The sequence below is a fragment of the Cricetulus griseus genome, chromosome 4 (assembly GCF_003668045.3).
Source record: "Cricetulus griseus strain 17A/GY chromosome 4, alternate assembly CriGri-PICRH-1.0, whole genome shotgun sequence".
Lineage (NCBI taxonomy): Eukaryota > Metazoa > Chordata > Mammalia > Rodentia > Cricetidae > Cricetulus > Cricetulus griseus.
Window position 1 is genome coordinate 31,949,305 of NC_048597.1, and position 21,841 is coordinate 31,971,145.

General features: G+C 34.4%; 1 long non-coding RNA gene across 1 annotated transcript; it reads left to right on the forward strand.

Annotated features, from left to right (window-relative positions):
• The first annotated feature begins 2,029 nt into the window (after positions 1-2,029).
• Positions 2,030-8,684, forward strand: LOC118238782. Its single transcript, XR_004769887.1, has 3 exons — positions 2,030-2,372; positions 4,960-5,063; positions 8,460-8,684. It is a non-coding gene; the product is annotated as an uncharacterized LOC118238782 (long non-coding RNA).
• Positions 8,685-21,841: the final 13,157 nt, after the last annotated feature.

Sequence of the window (21,841 nt, forward strand, 5' to 3'; positions counted from 1 at the left end):
AGAAAACAGAAAAAATCTAAATCTCCAAATTTGTAGCACATGAAAAATAAAATCTATATTTTTATTTTCTAATGATTTTATCCATTATAAGATGTTATTTGTTAAGCTATATTATAAATGCTGATTGATAGATATAATGTTCAAGTCAGTGATTTTTCACAAGTATTATAGATTAAATGATAATCAATATAATTTAAATAATTCTTTTCCAAAGATAAGATGAGAGCAAGCAAGATAATTTTGTCTTCCATTACAGAAAAATGATGGTAAATGAACTAAAAATTGAGGCACATGTTGCAACTGGATGAGTAGGGAATTCTGACATAATTTCTATTAGGGATTCAAGAACTAGAATTGACAACAAAATATTATGTTTTTAATATTCACTTTTGTTAGTATGTTTATTGGACACTATATATATATATATATATATATCCATAAATATGCAAAATAAAATATCTGGAATGTCAATAACAAGAAGAAAGGAACCTTTGCTTTGTTAGGTATGAACTGAGATGATGGAGAGAATTAGATATGTGAATCATATACCTGGAGTACTTTCTTTTCCTACAGGCTGGGTCTTCCCCCATCAATCACCAATTAAGAAAATGCCCTACAGACAGATCTTATCAAGGCATTTTTCTCAATTGAGATCCTCTCCTTTCAGATAACCTTGGCTTCTGTCATGTTAACAGAAAACTAGAGAGCACAATGTTCTCTTACATAAATATTTTTTCTGTTCCCTAACCAGATATTTTACTCATATGTTCCCAAACACAAGTATATTGTCTCTCTGTTATCCTTTCTAGAAAACAAAAGAAGAACGGATGGGGAGAGAAGAGGAAGGGATGGGGAGAGAAGAGAAAGGGAGGAAGAATTTAATGATGTATACCCAGAATCTTTAGTTGGTCCATAGCCACAAATATAGTTGGTGTATACATAGTTATTTCTATTGGTTCTTTATATATTTCTAGTTTGTGGATCCTCATTTTTTATTTTATTGAATTTAACATTTCTTGGTTTATTGTGCTAGGCATAATTCAAGGCCTCAAGGCTGTGCACATAGTTTATATGTATACATGAGTATACATGAGTATACATATTCATTTACATGAAATATACTTCAAGTTTGAATTTAGTATGCTGGACTAGCTCAATTAGTCAAATGCCTCTTTCAAAATAACCTTTCCCAAGTTACCAACACACATTCACTTTTCTTCTTAAGGCTGTCATGGCAACAAGTGTGCATTCAACTCGTGTTTTCTGCTCTAAAAACTCATTCACACAGTATGAATAATCAAGATTAATTTTCGTCAGTGTCCATGAAAGAGGAATGCTCAGAATAGAAACAAAATTCTATAATAACCAACAGAATGTGCTTACATCTTCCCCTAAATTAAGCCTTTCAAATGGATCTTCATTTTTTTAAATAACATGTTCACTGTATTAACAATGCATTTTCTGCATAGAGAGCAAGAAACATTTTAGCACTTTAGATTCTTCTACTATTTATTGCCAAGTTCCTAATTTTTATGCTTGAACTATGTACTTTGATATATTAATTTTAGACACATTGAACTTTTGTTCCTTTATAATATGTTTTATGTTCTTCATTCTTCCTAATATGTTCATATCAATAAAGCTAGCTGAAAGAAATATGATTATGTGAATATTGTTATGATTAACAGAACATATACACTGCTCAATTTTTCATAGAATTTGCATTCTATTGGAGATAGCAATTGTTCAGTTTTACTTGTGTATTTTACAGCATTTTTATTTCTTTTTAATTTTATATAAATACATTTATCTGTTCTTATTAGAAAAAATAAATATATTAGTTTAGAAATCTCCTCTTTTTATTTTTATTTCATAATACCTGTTACAGACTAATACATTTTCATAGTCCTAAGAAAAACAAATGGTTTCTGGGTGAATACAATATTGTTACACTAGAAAACTTGCCTCAACTACCTGGGTGAATCCATTATATCATTGATTTTACCTGCCTTTGATGTCTGGGTTTTTTTCCACTCTTCTATGTCAACTAGCAGTAGGCAGAACCTGAAGAAACTACATATTTTGAGTCATATCAAACTATTATATCTTTAACTATTGATCACAAATTCTTTGGGTTTAAGATTTAATACTTAAACTTCATTTTTCTTCAGAACTTGGGAATGATTCTACATATGTTTGACCATTGGCTACTGCCATTGTCTTTGGTTTTTTGTTTGTTTGTTTTCACTAACAGAGGTATGTCTGTGTTTCTATCAGTCTGATTCCACATGGCAAGGGTGCCTGCTTCCATGTTGATGACCTGTGCTCAATCCCCATGACCCATGTACTGGAAGGGGAGAGAACTGACTCCTGTAAGTTTTCTTTTGGCCTACACAGGAGGGCAGAGAGAAATACATACATACAGAAACTCCACATAAAAACCAAAATAAATAACTGTTTTAAAATAAATTAAGAAGAAAGTGAAGGCAATAAGATCTAACCGAAAGACTAGAAACCATTCATAGAATATAGAGCTTTAGTAGGCTGTCAGCCAGGAGCCAGATTTCTACCAGAATGTTCCCAACTTCATGCAATGTAATCATTTCTGGAAGCACCTCCATTGTCCATCATTCAAAATAGCTAAATAATACAATATACCCCTATGAGGAACCACAGTCAGTACTCAAAAATAACTGTGTGCCACAACTGGATCAATGTCAAAAGCTATTACACTATTACACTCAATGCTGCATTAATTAAAACTATAATGATCTGGCACATGAGTGTGCACCAAATTTCTTGAATCATGAAAAGATTCAAAAATCAGGCAAGTGCACATAGGAATTTATCATATAACATATGATAAAAGTGGCCTTTCAATTCTCTAAGGCAAGAAAGGACAATTTAATAAATGATGCAGGGATTGGTTAATCATTTGGAAAAAGATAAAATTACAATCATACTTCACCAGTGTCCTTGAAAACTCAATTCCAATAGATCATACATCTAAATGTTAATATATATATATATATATATATATATATATATATATATATATATATATATATTGCCCTACAAGTAGGGAAAGAAAACTCATATAAATTTTTCTTTATTCTCAGTGTGAGCGAAATACTTTCTGTTGCTCAAAATGCAGCTAGAATAAAATATTGATCGTTTTACCTTAATTTGGCAGCACATCTTATGACAAAACTGCAACATGTGTTAGTGAGTGTTCCTTTTCCAGTACAATAATATATCAAAAAGGAAGAAGAATGAAAATGCAAGATGATTTACTTTGGCTCAGAATTTTAGGTGTTTGCCAGTACATAATTAGTAATTAACTATTAGCAAACAACAGTGTCAAATCATGTGAAATATCATTAATGAGAAGTTTTCCTCACTTCTTGTCTCAAATGCAATATAAAGGAAGAGGAAAGGGTAGTAGTCAACTATCCTCTTAGACTGCAAGATCTAATGACCTATAGGCCTCCTACTAGACTCTAATTCTGAAAGGCTAAACTTATCCACAGTACTACATTCTGGTTGAAGCCTTAGCCAGATGGACTTTGAAGTATATTTAATGTGCATAAATAAAGTCAAAACACAACTCACAAACTAAATAGGAACCTTTCAATATATACTACATGATGAAATGCTACTGTCATGAACACACGAAGAATTTTTTACTCTAAATTTTTTATTCATTTTTACATACCAACCACAGTTCCTTCTCCCGCCCCTCCTCTCATCCCTTCTCCCAGCCTCATCATCACCCCCATCCAGAGAAAGGGTGAGGCTTCCATGGGAAGTCAACAAAGCTTGGCATATCAAGTTGAGGCAGGACCAAACCCCTTCCTGCTGCATTGAGGTTGAGCAAGGGAATGGGCTCCAAAAATCCAGCTAATTTAATCATTCTTTTTTGAAAAAATTTATTTCACATTTCAACCACAGTTCTCCCTCCCACACCTCCTCTGACCCCTGCCTCCTATCAGTCCCCTTACCACCCCCTCCTCAGCCCACCCAACCCATTCCTCCTCATGGATAAGGGCTCCCTTGTCCCAACTTATTGTGTCAGACTTGTTGACTCCTCATGGGAGACCTTACCCTTACCTGTTAGGAGTCAACAAAGACTGAAACAATAGGTTAGGGCAGGGCCAGGCCCCTCTCCCATGCATTAAGGCTGAGCATGGCATCCCACCATAGGGAGTGGGCTCCAACAAGCTAGCTCATGTACTGGGATTATATCATGGTCCTACTACCAGGGGCCCCTCAGCTAGTTTAAGCTTCCCAACTGTCTCCCACATATGGAGGACCTAGCTTTAAGAGCTAAGAATACTATCTGGGCTGTGGTGCCACATATGTTTAATCCCAGCACTCAAGAGGCAGAGGCAAGCAGATCCAGGAGAGTTCCATGACAGCCAGGGCTATGCAGAGAAACCACACAAACAAACCAAAGTTAAGGATTCTGCTCACTCTCCTTCCCAAGAAAGAAATTATTGAAAAGGTCCAAAAATATTCACTTTTAAAATATAAAATTGGCACTTAAAATATATAAATATATAACTTCTTTCTAATTAGGCATACATAAAATAAAACTCATTAAAATAGCATTTCTCATTTATGAGACATATACAAATGTACAGTAATGACTTGGCATTTTATTTACCATAGAAGACACTGCTGGTAGGATAGCCAATGCTAGTAGCATACTAAAGGGATGTTTTCCAATAATGTTCAATACAGATAAACACACCAGGTACTGAGCAGTCACTTGACTACAGAGATTCATATATGACCATTTCAATCCCAGCTACTCCTTACACATTTTCTCTAACCATAAATAAGAATTTCAAAGTTATCATAATTCAGTTGTTGAAGTAAAAGAGGGACACCAAGGGATTGAAATTCATTGGCATGAAAATGCATCAAGACATTCATTGTTGGTATTCGTAATTTCAGATCTGTAAAACAATCCAATAGAAGATTCTATAAGAGTGGTATAATAAACTGCGAGAGCATGCAATAGTCTATGGTGATCACTACAAAAACTGCATGAACTACAGGTAAAAATATAGTGATATAGAGAATATTTTACTTAAAATTTAGAAAACAATTGGCACCTTGGAATAGCTTTTATGCAGAAAGGAAGAAATAAGAAACAATATATATGTATCTAATCATTAAAAGTATGACTGGAAAAGGGAAGAAAAATAAACAGAAATGAGCCACTTAATTTTCATAGCATGAGGACAATGTTTAAAAACAGCTACAAATTGTAATGGTCCTTTTCATATATGCATAAATATCCATAATCATAATTTATATGACAATTAAAATACAATAACTCCCACTTCAAAGTATTGTAGAAATTATCTTCCTTATTTGCTGTTTTAATTTTATTCTTTAATGTCTTTTTTCTTTACTGAAATAGTTTATACTTCTCTTTGTTTGAGAGAAGGTGAACAAAATAACCAAACTAAAATATACAGATTCAGTCTCAGCAATAGCCTTCTTAACAAAATATACTTCCTTGATCTTATTTAATAAAATCTGTAATTTAAAAAGCAAAATGCTTTAAACCATGAAAATACTGTATTTGTATTTGAATTATATTAAAGATCTTTATTTTCATCATTTGGTGTTTCAAAAGAATTAAGATGTCATGCAAATTACCTAATTCAAAAATCCAGTATTTTTCTTGTTTCCCCAAAACCCTTAATTACTCTTATGAAATAAGATGTATAAATTTAAGAGAATTTGATAAGTAACTAACTATACACATTTTTAATAAAATTCCTTGGCCATTAAAATATATTGGACATAAAAAACAACTCAGTGGCTGAAATTTATTGAGTAGTATTTTTAGAAAGATATTTAGAAATTTAGAATGTTTTTAACAGTGTCATCTTTTGCAGGTGTTTCTATGTTATTTCCTATTTGGGTGGCTTTTAAAAATCATTTAACTTGGCATAAGCATACTTGTTCCATAAAACACTTCATTTTTAGATCAATGATGAAATCCACTTGTGAAAATGTGTGCACTTTGCAGTAAATCTTCTGGCTACATGTTGTATTTCATGAATCAGTACTTAGTGTGCCTCCTCCTTAGGTGCTTTAATTTTGTTTTAAATTCACCAGAGCAAATATAATCGCATTAGGTGATGAGCAATCACTTGGCAACTGAGATTCTTATATGAACATTTCATTCCCAGCTAAGTCTTGCACATTTCTCTACCCACAAATTACAATTTCACAATGATCATAATTCAATAGTTGACATAACAGAGTAACATAAAGGGATTTAAATGCATTGCTATGATCATTGTTCAATGAAGCATATAGTTAAGCACTTTCCACGGGCTCAAAAATAAATTATGAAGTATACTCTCATTATTTGTAAATTGAATTCACAGGAAGAGTTCTGTGATTATTGCATATTTATGACCATCCAGACATCAATGTAAAATTATATTAAGATCACACTTATTAAAAGAAAACTACTCAAAATGCAGAAACACAAGCCATTTCTTGAACTTTATTTTTCTCTTCCAAATCCCCAAAGGGGAAAAATGTGATAAAATTGACATTTCAGCCAATAATACTTTTATGATACTCATACAAATTTGATTGTAACTTAATTTTTAATATAGTACTTGCCAACTTAATCTTCATTAGTTGACAACAGGATTTTCCAGTAACCAAATAAAGGAAGGAGTGATGAAAAGATTGGCTAAGATTTTCAATTTAAAGTTGTTTCTGCAAACTTCTAATATCATCAATTTCTAAGTATTTCCTCTTATTGGAATCTAAATATTTCCTCTTATACTTAATCAAATATTGTAGCATATACCACTTACAAAAACTTGGAAAGAAATTCATTGTTTAGTCATTACCTGTAACAACCATTCTTTCCATTGAAATTCCACTCACAAACATACAGTAGATGTTTTCCTGGTAGGTAAAATGAATGGGCTATTTCTTACTTATAGTTAGTCTAACAAAACATAGCATATTAAGAAATGAACCCATGCTGCACACATATTGACAATACAAGAATAATCGAAGGCTATAATATGATCAAGAGCTCCACTACATTTTAATTTTAGGCAAATTTCAATAATTATGCTTGCCTGTGATATATATATATATATATATATATATATATATATATATATATATATCAAACACTACAAAATACTTTGAAGATTTAATTTCTGTGGGTAGTTTTATTTGTAGCTGAACATCCCCTTATACACATATGAGCATAAGAATATAACACAAGACTAAGTACTGAGGAGGATGAAGTATGTGAAAGTGTAAGTCACTACATCCAATCTCTAACAACACATAACAAAATAGAATATTAATGTATACCCATTCCTTGGAATCTCTGAAATCTTTAATAAACTTTTCAACTTGATTCCATGTTTCCACTGACCAGTATTTAGAAAAACTCTTTACCAATTACAGTGATAGAAAACCATATCAATCTACCAAGCAGAACTTATCGCATAAAATTAAATGTTAATATTATGGAATTAGAAATTGCAAATTAGTTTCCTATAATTTGGTTTATTATATGTAAATAGAAATTGATTTAACAGAAATGTTGTCTATTGTAAGGAAATGAATATTTTTATCAATGCAGTTATTGCTTCGGACCCCAATAAATATAATGGGCATATATGGCTATAATAAATTGATATGGTAGGGTTCACTAACAGTTACCTTAACCAGTTGGTACCACTTTTAAAAATAATGTTCTATTTTCTATAGGATTAGCATAAAACATCACAATTGTTACTGTTACACTTTTAGGAACAAGAAATTAGGAACAATGTGACTGAAAATAGGTTACACTGTGACTTTTCTATGGAAAGCAAAATATGTAATCATCCTAAGTCAAGCTACCATTGAATTCTAGCCTATGTCATCGCCTTCTAAGATTCTTTCTTCTGTATCATTAGTAACCAATCATAGGGACAATGTCTTCTTTTGCATATTACCAACCATCTATCTCTATGAGACTTAAATAAACAATTACCATTTTCTAAAGACACAGGATATTTTGTCAACAAAAACAATCTTATGTGTAATATTTTTACTTTCTTTATACTAATTCTCTGCTGCCATAGTTTCCTGTAGAAAATGTCAAATTATTCTGTAATATTATTCTTACATTTCTCCCTGCTTAAAAGATTTTGTCCTGATATCCCTGCCTTTTAGATTATTTTGACACATTTTACATAGAAAAGTTACTTCATATTTATTTAAAATAGTAAGAAAAACCTTTCTACCGACTGACTCACGAACAAGGTGAGTGAGCCTCTGCACTTACCCTTACCCAACCCCTGCCCAAACCATCATTCATCCCGACCCCCCCCGTTAGACACGCCCAGGCAGGGTGGAGCTCCCTGAATCTGGTAACACCCCACTCTTCCATCCCTTTCTGCTGACAGATCTACAACTAGTAAGGAGACTACCAGGAGAGGCAAGACCATCCAGAGTTGCAGACATTGAATTCCTGGCCCCCACACACCACTGGGTCACAAGAGGAGATAGACCCCACCTGTACACACTAGAAGAAAATATGGGAAAAAGACAGAATAAGATTTCACTCAACAACAGAAAGACCAATATGACACCACCAGAATCTAGGGACTCCACTCCAGCAAGATCTGAAAAGCCCAACATAGAGCATGAAGATGAGATGGACCTCAAAAATTATCTCAGCAAGATGATAGAGACATTTAAAGAGGAAAGAAGAAAATCCCTTAAAGAAATAGAAGAAAAAGCAAACAAATAATTACACGAAATGGAGGAAAAGACAAACCAAAAAATTCAAGAAATAAACAAATCTCTAAATCTAAAGAAACCCAAGGAAAAACATCCAAACAAGTGAAGGAAGTTCTTGAAACAGTTCAAAGCATGAACACTGAAATAGACACAATAAAGAAAACAGAATGAGGCAATGCTGGAAATGGAAAGGCTGGATAAACGATTAGGAACTAAAGATGTGAGTATAACCAATAGAATTCAAGAGATGAAAGAGAGAATCTCAGCTATTAAAGACTTGCTAGAGGATATACATTCATCAACCAAAGAAAACCTCCAGCCCAACAAATCCCTAAAACAAAATATCCAAGAAATATGGGACACCGTAAAAAGGCCAAACCTAAGAATAATAGGTGTAGAAGAAGGTAAAGAAACACTGCTCAAAGGTACAGAAAACATATTCAACAAAATCATAAAAGAAAACCTATGCTGGAGAGGTTGCTGAGAAGAAGGAACACTCCTCCATTGCTGGTGAGAATGTGAACTTGTAAGTCCACTCTGGAAATCAGTATGGTGGTTACAAAAATGGGAATAAGTCTACCTCAAGATCCAGCCATTCCTCTCTTGGGTATATACCCAAATAGAGCATGTTCATACAACAAGGACATATGTTCAACCATGTTCATAGCAGCATTGTTTGTAATAGCCAGAAGCTGGAAGCAAACTAGATGCCCCTCAACTGAAGAATGGACTGAGAAAATGTGGTACATTTATACAATGGAGTACTACTCAGCAGAAAAAAGCAATGGAATCTTGAAGTTCTCAGGCAAATGGATGGAACTAGAAGAAACGATCCTGAGTGATGTAACCCAATCACAAAAAGACAAACATGGTATGTACTCACTCATATATGAATTTTAGACAAGAGCAAAGGATTACCAGCCTATAATCCTCTTCACCAAAGAAACTAGGAAACATGGACTCTAAGGGATCAATGGCCCCGAGGAATGGGAAGTGGCATGAACTCGTGAGCTAATTGGGAGCATGAGGGTAGGGGAGAGGGAGCTGCTACAATAAGAGCAAGAGAAGAGGAGTAGAGGAGAGGAAATGGAGGAGCAGAAATATTGAGTTGTAGGAAGAATAGAGGAGAGAGAGCAGGATACCATATCAAAGGGAGAGAGCAGGATACCATATCAAAGGGAGCCACTATAGGTCCGAGAAGAGATCTGGAACCAGGGAGATTACCATAGACCTACAAGGATGACACGGTCTGACAATCCAGGCAATGGTGGAGAGGATAACCTAAAAGCCCTTCCCCTAAAATGAGATTGATGACTTCTCTTTATGCCATCCTAGAGCCCTCATCCAGTGGCTGATGGAAGCAGAGACAGACATCCACAGATATACACTGAGCTGAAATCGGGAATTTAGTTGAAGAGAGGGAGGAATGAAGAGCGAAGGGGTCTGTACCAGGTTGGAGAAACCCACAGAAACAGTTGGCCTGAACAAGGGAGAGCACATCAACCCCAGATGCTGTCTGGGAGGCCAGTACAAGACTGATCCAGACCCCTGAACATGGATGTCAATAAGGAGGCCTCTGCACTCCAGGGAGTCTCTGGTAATGGATTAGTATTTTTCCCTGGTGTAAGAAGGGACTTTGAGAGCCCATCCCACGTGAAGGGATACACTCTGGCCCTGGACACATGGGGAAGAGCCCAGGACCAGCACAGGAAGATTTGGTGGACTTTGCAGAGCCCCCGTTGAGGGCCCTACCCTGCCTGGGGAGTGGTGGGTGGATGGGGTGGGGGTAGGTTGGGAGTGGGGGAGGAGGGATGGGGGTGAGGGGAGGGAGAGGGAGAAGGGACTTACATGTGAAACAAGCTTGTTCCCTAACTTGAACTAATAAATAAATTAAAAAAAAAGAAAAAAATAGTAAGAAAGACAAAGAACTACAAGTAACTATAAGGAATGAGAAAGGGAGAATTATCTTTTCCCAGGGAGGTATTCCCTGATTGGTTGTCCACATACAGGGGTCAGCCTTGAAATAATATATACAGAAGCAACAAAAACAAACTGAACAGGTTGTGTTTATGTATTTATACATTGAAACATACATGCATCCAATATACATATAATGACAGTAATAAAAGTAAAGAAGCTATTTCAGAAAGAACGGGGGCATGAAAAGGGTTGAAGAGACTAAGGAAAGGAAGAGGTAATATAATTATTTTTAATTAAAATATAATAACACAATGTAAAAATAACAAAACGACATTTACTATCCATATTCTCTGATTTATGATCTTCACATAACTTTTTTTTTTTTTGGTTTTTTGAGACAGGGTTTCTCTGTGTAGCTTTGGAGCCTATCCTGGCACTGGCTCTGGAGACCTGGCTGGCCTGGAACTCACAGAGATCCACCTGCCTCTGCCTCCCGAGTGCTGGGCTTAAAGGCGTGCGCCACCAACACCCAGCTGATCTTCACATAATTTAACAATAATTGTCACATTATATTTTCCTGATAAATATGTTTATTTTGTACTCATTACCAATTTACAAAATTATGTAAATTCTATAAGAACAGGCAAATTATCCTTTCAATGTTGATTTGCAAAATCTAGATTATTTAGCATTTAAGATAATAATAAATGTACTGAATAGTTTATAAAGATTAAGTTTAATGGAATTACTGCTTGCTTAAAATAGTTTTAATTATAAAAATACATATCTATAATTAGAAAGTGCATATTTTTAATTATGAAGACCGGTAAAAGTATACAGGTAAATTGTTCTAAAATGTATAACCCTGAAAAATACTGAATCCACTTTCAGAATATTGAATTATAAACAATAAATAATGCTAGAAAATAAGACACAGTTATTGTTTCTAATAACTATGTATTTATTACATAGTTTTATTTTAGTTAGTTTGGGGATATTTCTTTGTAAGTTAGCACATTCCTTTGTGAGGTAACAGAATCAGTAACTTTGCAGTACAAACTTAGTATTTTGGCAGTCCACCCTGGAAAGCAGATAAAAGGCAATGGCACATTTCATGTTTGTGTTTATATTTAACAAAAGTAAGTGCTGAACTCAAACAACAGTCAAGTCATCACTTCTTTCTCTACTGAATTTAAATAAATGGGCCCTGAAGAATAGTTCCTGAGTGAACTTTATTAAAGATTAGTTTTTTGGTGTTTTTTTATTATTACAAGCTCTCTCTAGTGTTTGCTCTTCTGACATCTTTCACTGTCAAAAATTCTTAGGAAAAATCTAATATATTCTCAGTTCAGAATATCATAACTTTCTAACCCTCCCCTGTGGTAAAAACATATTACTCACTTAAGGTCAGCTTTATGAACAAATTGAAATTATGAGATCTGGGGAAAGAATATGAGCGAACTCCAAGAATATATCAAAAGCATAGGTAGGCATATTCATGTTGCAGAATAGACAGGTTTTATTATGAGATTGTCTGTAGAAATGGTAAAATGCTTTCTCTGCCTTAAAAAAATCAGAATATATTCCTATTTTTTTGCAAACATGCTATCATTTAGCACAATTGACTGCATTATTCAAATCTCAGGCTAATGAAGACAAAAACTTCATCTATTAAATTTGTTTCTCCACTAATTCAAATTGTATCATTCAAAATGGTAGCATACAAACACAACTCTGTCATAGTTCTTATATATTTCTTTATTAATTTTGTATTTAAATAGAAACAAGGTTGTTATACATGTCAATCCCCATTCCCTCTGCATCCCCTACTCCCCTGCCCCCAATAACATCCTACCTATCCAATACCATTTCTGTTCCCCAGGGAGAGTGAGGCCTTCCATGGGGGCTGCAGATTCTGTCAACAACCAAAGAAATATTAAGTCCAACAAAATCATAGACGACAACTCATATATATTATATATATATATATATATATTATATAGAATTGGTCTACTTGTAAATTTAAAACATGTCAGTAAGAGAAAGAGAAACATCTATACCTTAAGGCATAAGAAAGAGAAAAAGGTAAAAAAATAAAAGCTAATGTTGGGAGGACAGGGGTAATCAAGGGGAGTTGGAAGAAAAGAAGGAACATGATAAAAACATACTTCATGAAAAGCTTTAACAGAATCTTTAAAAGATGGGGTCTGAAAAAGAAACTAATGAGTATAACTTTCTGTTTTTTGATGTTATGCTTATCAATGTCAAGCTTAATATTCAATCTCCAATGTCATACTTTTTTATTACATGCTCTCATGCCATTGGTAAAGTAAAAATGAAAAGATGTTCACCTGGTTATTTAAAAAAAAGTAGACTAACACTTAAAAAGAAGGAAAATGAGTAGAGACATACATTTATAACACATAGATTGTTTAGTAATACTGAATTGCCCAAATTAATTATAGCTTTCTATTCTGTGTGCACAAAGTAATTCTAATCTTATTTTGTGTTAAAATGTATTACTAACTGATTCAATTATCTATAAAAATGTCAATTATTTGCGGAATAAAATTGTCTCAAGGAATTTATAATTGCAACCTTGGAAACTTAACTTGTAAACTCCTACTTAGAAATTGTTCATATATGTAAGATTCAGATGAACTCACCTAAAGAGTAAAATTCCACTCAACAAGAGAGAATCATGTCTGGAACCAGAAATCTACCCAAACACACGGAGCTAGTGAAGTCATAGATCTCAGTGAAGGATCTATAAATACCAGTTTACTACACCAGCATAACCCTAATTACATTTTAAGTGTTTGTCCTTATATTCACACATAAGTCTGGTCATCACCCCTTATCAAGTAAATTTCCCTTTGCAATAGAAGATGTGGGTAGTTCGAATTGGAATGACACACTTAGATTCATAGATTTGAATGCTTGTTCACCAGGAAAGCGTGCTATTAGATGTGGTCTTGTTGGGGGTAGGTATGGCTTTGTTGGAGGAAGTATGCTACAGGCATTCACTTAGAGGTTTCAGATGCTCTCTTTATTCCTGTTGCCTATGGATTGGATGTAGAGCTTCCAGCTTCTTCTCCAGCCCCGTGTCTGTGTACCACCATGCTTGCTTCCATGATGAAAATGGACTAACTGCAAACAAGCACCAATTAAATGTTTTCTGGATGACCCCGACTAAGAATCTAGGGAATAGTGGAGAGGGCACTTTAAATGTCCTTCCCCTATAATGAGATTGATGACTACCTTAAATACCATCCAGTAGCTGATGGAAGCAGAAGCAGAGATTCATAGCTTAGCATTAAGCTGAAATCTTGGAGTCCAGTTGTAGAGAGGGAGAAGTACTGAACAAAGGGGTCAAGACCGTGTTGGGGAAACCCACAGAAACAGCTGACCTGAGCAAGTGGGAGATCCCAGTCTGACAGCTGGGGAACCAGCATAAGATGGAACTAGGCCCCTGAATCTGGATGTCAATTGGGGGACATGGTAGTCTATACGGCCTCTGGCAGTGGAACCAGTATTTATCCTTAGTGCATGAACTGGATTTTTGGAGCTCTTTCCGGATGGAGAGATACTGTCTCAGCCTAGATACCGGGGGGGGGGGAGGTGCGGGGGGGGGGGCCGCGGTGGCTTCTGCCCACAAATGATGTGACATACTTTGATGATCTCCCATGGGAGGCCTCATTCTCTCTGAGGGATGGATGAGGTTTGGGATGGGGAGATGATGGGGCACAGGAGGGAGAGGGAACTTGGATTGGTATGTAAAATAAGATAGTTTTTAATTTAAATAAAAATTAATTTAAAAATGTTTCAATAGCTGATGGAATGTTGGCCATCACTTATATATAACAAAGCATTCATAATAATTATTTATATCCATATTCATTCACATGTAGACTATTCAAATAAATTATTATTATATTTCTTAAACAAAATATTATGATTAATGACAAAACTAGTATTTGGCCGGACAACTTGCTATTTACAATAATTATTCTTACATAATTCACACTGCATTTGTGATTGTCAGTAGTGATTTTTACCACATAGATAACAACAATTGGTTATCATTAGAATTAACAACAATGAATATTTATCATGTTAAACTTCAGCCAATATGACTTTATAAGATGTGCGTCTTGTTGACATCTCCAACCATGACATTATTACACTTTTTATTTTTATAGTACCTATTCATTTTTGCCTTAATGACTGTTAATGATTGTGGGTGTCTAATATTCTGAGTCAATATTGAATCAGATACTCAAATACTCTGTCTAAGGATATATAGTATCTAAAGGAAATTGGTTTAAAGAATGCTATAAATATCAAATCTGTGAATATTTAAATTTCATATATAAAATATTGTGTTATTTTAATATAAGCTACCATTTTATTCTTATATAATTCAACTCTATCAATTTAAATATAGTTTCTCACTATCAATTTAAATATAGTTGTTATATTATCATTAGACTTTTATGCTATATGGTTGTTAAAATGTATTATTTCCAGGATAGTGAGAAAAAAGCCTCTATATAGTCTATATAAGACAATGTTTTATGAATATTTTTGATATATTGTTTTTAAATCTGGAAATCACAGAATCATCAATACAGACATCTGCATGTATTAGGGTAATAATTTATTTCTGGAATTATAACAATGAGATTTATTAGAAAAATCAATAACATAAGAGAATAGTTGACATATTTAAAGCTTGGTTATGCACAATTATAATCCATGTTTCCTGTACTAATTAAGGAGTATAAGTATCACACAACCCTGAAAAACTGGGCCCTGATTAAGTGCATAGAGCAATATTTTAATGAGAACAGATGGTTCAGCCCAAGGCTATCACATATGTTTGTGCAATTTGGTATCAGCTCAAAGCAACCTGGCTGATAGAACCAGACATGGCTGATAATCTAACTCTGTGCTGCTTACCAAGCCATGAATATCCATGTACTTTAAGACAGTTATTCTGAAGTCCCTCCAGGGTGCTGTATGTATATAGAGAGATAATTTAACCCCCTCCTAAGTTTCCAATTATTTCATTTAGTCTATAGCTGGAAAAATCAGTTTATAATGACTTGTTCCATCTTTGAAGAGTGCTGAGAGTTGAGAGAAAATCCTGAATAAAAATTTCATCCTAAATGATGTATTTGACATGTAATAAGAGAACTCTGTTGTTAAACCAGTTGAGACATGAGCGAAATTACACTGATAAAATTTATGTGGCCCAATGAGAAGTATTTTTTTTTATTTAAAATTTTGATCCAGTAAATGGAGGGTAGATTTTTTTCTGTCAAAAACTTCTAAATGCTGAGCAATATTTCAAATCACTGAACAGAGAGGCTTGTCATTTTTTAAGGGGAAGACTCTTGTTTGACAACCCACGTCTTTACACTTCAGTATATGGTCTGAGTTGGTATTGCTTTCTGCTTGGGAGGAGCCTGTACTTACTGATTCTTCCAGCATTGTGGCACAGCTTTCTACATTCTGTTATTGTCCTTTGTAGTGCATCACAGGAACACAATAGTTCATGTATTGTGAACTGAAACCTAAGTCTGTACTAAAAATTCAAACATTTCTTCCCCAGCTGCAAGGCAACCACTCAGCAGACTTCCAGAATGTGTTTATGTTCCCTAAATATTAAAAGGCAAGAAACAGTTGAAATCATCTGTTGCCCCACATTGACGAAGATAGAACAAGTTGACATTAGACGTCATTCTGGATGAGAAACATGAGAAACATGTGATAACATGAGAAAAATGTGATAAAGAAACAAGTATTTCATAGTATTTTGTTGAAATGATGAGTCATTTTGTCACCTGTCAATTAGAGGTTTGTTGTAGATTTCAAATATTAAAGATCACAGTGACCAGGCCATGCAGTAAAGTTCTGTATATGTAGAGGGAGAGCTCCAAACCTTAAGATTATGATTACTGAACCACTCAAAAAAGCTAACATGAACTGAAAAGATACTAATGAAATGTAATTTTAGCAATCACATGAGATAAGGATTAATCTGAAATTTGAATTGCCTCAAATAGAATGAAAGACTGGGGAGATAAAAATACAGTTCCATGGGGCAGAGTGGAGATGAGTAGTTGACACTAAGGTGGAAGTGAACACACTTTCAGAACTCAAATAATGCAAAAGCACACACGTGGACATAAAATTATGACATGAAACATGTAATTATACTAAGATATATCTAGAAAATGATTAAACTAAAGTTAGCACGGTACAATATGGAGTATCTAACCTTTGGCTTTCTGTTAATGCTCCACATTGGCTATTTTTACTTTTAAAAATCAGTATATCCATGCAAAGAGCCATTGTTTTGAAATAGCCTAAAAGTTCTATTTTCCTTTATGATATCCTACCTCAATTTTGACTAACACAATGGGTTTACTTTTAGTTTTTTTTTTTTTTTAATTTGGATGACTTGAAAGTATGTTTTTGAACGCAAAGATTGCATTTCCTTTTCCTTTTATGGCAGAGAATAAATGAGCAAGTCAGTAGGACATACTCAGTGCACTCACCTACGAACATGAACATCTTTCATTTTAGTCCAACCAACTTAACCTTGCCTTTTATATTATTTGCTTCCAGCTGGTAACACATCATTATGAATACAGAAAGTGAATTCCCCACATTGATGTTGTTACTAACCTTGTTCCTATCACAGGTCATTACAGACAAGTGAAAGTTTCTGATGCTTTAAGACTAGTTTTCAGTCATTCTTTTCTTTATTTTCATACCTTTATCACACACATTCTTGCATAGATGAAAGTGACTTGAATGGACATCACAATCAAGAAGGACTACATGGAAAAAGCAAGCTATTGAACTACAAAAATCAAGTTGTTGGAGGCAAACACAGTTTATAGACAACACAAATTAGACTGAATGAGCATCATCATCATCATCATCATCATCATCATCATAATAATAATAATGATAATAATAATGTTGAGGAGGAGGTAAATGAGGTAATGTTGGGTAGTTATGAAGTATAGGCATGAATCTGGAAGGCGTAAAGGAAGGGTGGTAAGTAGGTCTAAAATTCACTATATGAAATTCTCAAATAATTAAAAAACTTTAAAAATTAAAATTAGCTGATGTGGCAAGTCTTTCTAAGAGAAGTCTACATCAATTTAGCAAAAACCTAAAAAGCATTGGATGTTTTGGGTTCTGTTAATGCACTGAAGATGGATGAATGTTTTCACCCAATAATTTCTGTCATAGTGTGGTAACACTTTCATTTTTCCTTATATGCAGAATTGAGTCACTCTTTTTTTCTGTGTGTCTTGCACTAGGATTTTAGGATAGAAAATAAAAACATGAAGTAGGAAAACAAATGTGTTAGAAAAAGATTAACAGGGACTGTGCTTTTCTGTACTCCATTACTGTCCATGGACCTAGAATCAGTTTCACATTTTACTTAGAGTTTGATAAAGGAAGGGAAAATACAAAGGCAATTTACATTTTAATTCCCACCCACCACATATTTACTTTGTTCAATTTCACATATTCACCAAGCCCAAATATTTTCAAAATCCTCAATATTTTCAAAAGCTTGCATATTAATAAGTGGAGAATCTAAACATTCATATGTCTTTTAAAGAAAAATGGCTAAGTTAATAATGGTACCGTGTTTCACCAGGCTGGACTTCCCTGTTTCTATGTAACAAATCATAACTTTTAAAACTGACTCATGGTCTAAATGTCATTCAGTGTTGCTATCACTCCAGTTCTCCTAGCACATTAGATTACACCTGTTCCTTAACACTCAAGCTTTGTTTAGTTGTGTAGTTCTGGGCATGAAATTTTCTGTCTACCCAGTAATCAGTTGTAGCATTAAACTCTTTCCATCTGATAGGAACTTGAATATAACTCCTTACTCTGACTTAGCAGGCTCAGATCCCCCATTCTAAACCCATCAGTAATCACCAAAAGGTTTTATAACAGCCTGTGACTACACCTCACCCCCATTGAGCCAATATTTCCTAGGATTTTGTTGGAGACTGTAGTACAAGGAGGCAATTAATCCTTTTAGTTCTGTACAGAGATGCAATTACTGTTTTGGTTTGACCTTTATTAGTACGTATCAATTAGGTTTTCTTCCTCTTTTTGATTCCAATCATCTTTAAAATTTTTGTAGAGTATAGAAACACATACTTTGAGGTTAACAGTTGACTCAGAATTTGTTTGCTTCCTAATCCAGTCCTCCTCTGAGATATCCTTTGTAGAATTGATTACTGACATTTTCAACACACTTTGAACTCTTATAATGTCAGATAAAAGCATTTACCATTAGCTTCTGACTACTGAGAATAAGTTTGTAAAAAGCTCTTTCCTTTCTGTGTAGGATGTAGCCAAAAAGTTTTAGTATATTTCTGACAGGAAACAAATTCCATTGTGTTTTATAGACAAAATAAAACCAAAGGCAAACAAGCAGAAGAGTAAGGATCCATAGGAATTTTAGGAAATGGTAAAACGTATCATTCTACAAAAATAATTTAGTTTTCACGAAATTTTCCTTAAGATTTTATGAATGCAAATTTATAATATTGACAGAGAATATATATGTGATTATGTGACAGTTTTAGAGAATGAATTGAGTTTTAAAAGACAGCTGAAGAAGTATATGTGAACATAATATTCATGTACAATTTGGGGAAATACTTCACAGAATATATATATATATATATATATATATATATATATATATATGCATATATATGCATATATATATATATATGCAACTAATTTTGTCACTTTCTTCAGTACTTGGTCAGTGCTTGTTATTCATTCTCACATAGAAACAAAAAATATTCTCTTTTTGTCCTGTCTCAACAACTACCCTTGAATTCAGGTGATAATTTATAAAAAGATATAAACAAAACACACACACACACACACACACACACACACACACACACACACACACAGAGGATTTGGAAAACAAACTTGAAAATGAAATGGAGAAACAAGTGATAGTGATAAAGAAACAAAAGTGAGAGTGTTACAGGGAAAATTAGAATCCCAAGTAAATGAAGTTCTAGAAAAAAAACTTGCTTTTCTAAGCATTCAGAACCACATGCCCAAGGTTGCATAGCTCAATGTGAGCAGGGCCCTCAAATGTCAATTGTCAATCAGCAATCAAGAAAACGCACCACAGGATTGCTCTCAGGCCAATATGGTGGAGGAATTTCCTGTCTTAAGTTTCTCTCTTCCAAAATGACTCTTGCTTGTGTCAAGTTGGCATAAAGCTAGCTAGCAAATACATGAAGATTAAACAACTCATTATTGACAATAAACGGGTCAAAGAAGAAATGAAAACATTCCTGGAACTAAGTGAAAATGAAAACACAAAACAACAAAAATGCTGAGATGCACTGAAAGTAATTCTAAAGCATAAGCTTATAGCCCTAAGTACCAACATTAAAATATAGAGCACAAATTAATGAGGCAATTCAAGAATTTGGAAAAAAATTGAAAGCCAAACTCAAACCCAGTTTACAGCAAGAAATAATAAAATTACAAGCAGAAAATACTGAAATAGAAACAAAGAAATCAACACAAATATTCACTGAATTTAAGATCTGGTTCTTTGAGGAGATAAACAGGACTTTAAGACCGGGAATCCAGTTGCAGAGAAGGAGGAGTGATGAGCAAAGGGGTGAAGACCAGGCTGATGAAACCCCAGAAACAGCTGACCTGGAACAACGGGGAGCTCTTGGTCTCCAGACATATAGCTTGGAAACCAGCATGGGACTGATCCAGACCCCATGAACTTGGGTGTCAGTGAGGAGACCTTGGAAATCTATGGGGCCTCTTGTAGTAGATCTTATCCCTAGCATAGGAAAGGACTTTAGGGGCCCATTCCATATAGAGGGATACTCCCTGAGCCGAGACACACCAGGGAGGGTGTAGGCCCTATCCCAAAGGATATGACAGACTCTGGAGAACCCCTATGGAAGGCATCCCCCCTCCCTGGGGAGCAGAAAGGGTATGGGATAGGTAGGGTGTTAGTTGGTTGGGGGCAGGAGAGGAGGGGAGGGAGAAGGAACTGGAGTTCACCACTGTCCTATGTAAAACAATCTTGTTTCTAATTTAAATAAAAAAGATATGGAATGTTTGCTAATTGTTTTCATTGTTCATTATACAACTTGCAAGTGTGTCATGTGGTAGAATATTATTTTCAGTTGTGTAACTGTTGTTTATGTTGCATTTGTTTAACTCTGTGAAGCTGTTTTACTGTGCCTGCCCAAAATATCTGGTGCTCCTAATAAGGAGCTGAAAGGCCAAGAGAGAGGCAGGAGCAAGGATAGGTGGGGCTGGCAAGCAGAAAGGATAATTTGAAGGAGAAAGAAAAAAAGGAGCAGCAAGGGAACAAGGAGAGGAAGATTTCAGGGGCTAGCCACCCAGCCATCCAGCTACACAGCAATCCATGGAGTGAGAATAAGATTTACAGAAGAGAACAGGAAAGCCCAGAGGCGAAAAGTACAGGGGATAATTTAAAGATAAGTAAAGCTTGCTAGGAACAAGCCAGGCTAAGGCCAGGCAGTTATAACTAAGAATAAATCTCCATGTGTGATTCATTTGGGAGCTGGGTGGTGGGCACTCCAAAGGAGAAGAAAAAAAATTTTTTACAATAGTTTCAAGACATTGCATTGTACCTCATAAGTTTGTGCAATTACTATTTCAATTACAATAATTTAATAGTTATAACAATAAGACAGGATCAGAAACATAAATTTAAAACAAGGATTAGCTCAGTTATTTAATGGAATTGATACAAATGAAAATTCGTATATAACATAAGTCCACAAAATCTCATCAAAGTGAAGAAGTAATATTTTTGTATTTAGTAAGACAAAGTTTCTTGTGCAGTGTTCAGATGTTTAACTTTATGCAATTATGCATTTCTTTAATTATTAAAAGTATTTCTTAGAAAAACTGTGGTTCTTATATTGAAGTCATTGTATGTCAAGCTCCTAAAGTGCCTGGGGTTATAAAGATGTAATTGTAACTTATAATATAATGGGTACTTACAGTTAGTAACTTGATGAGACCAACAATCGGATGGGAGCTG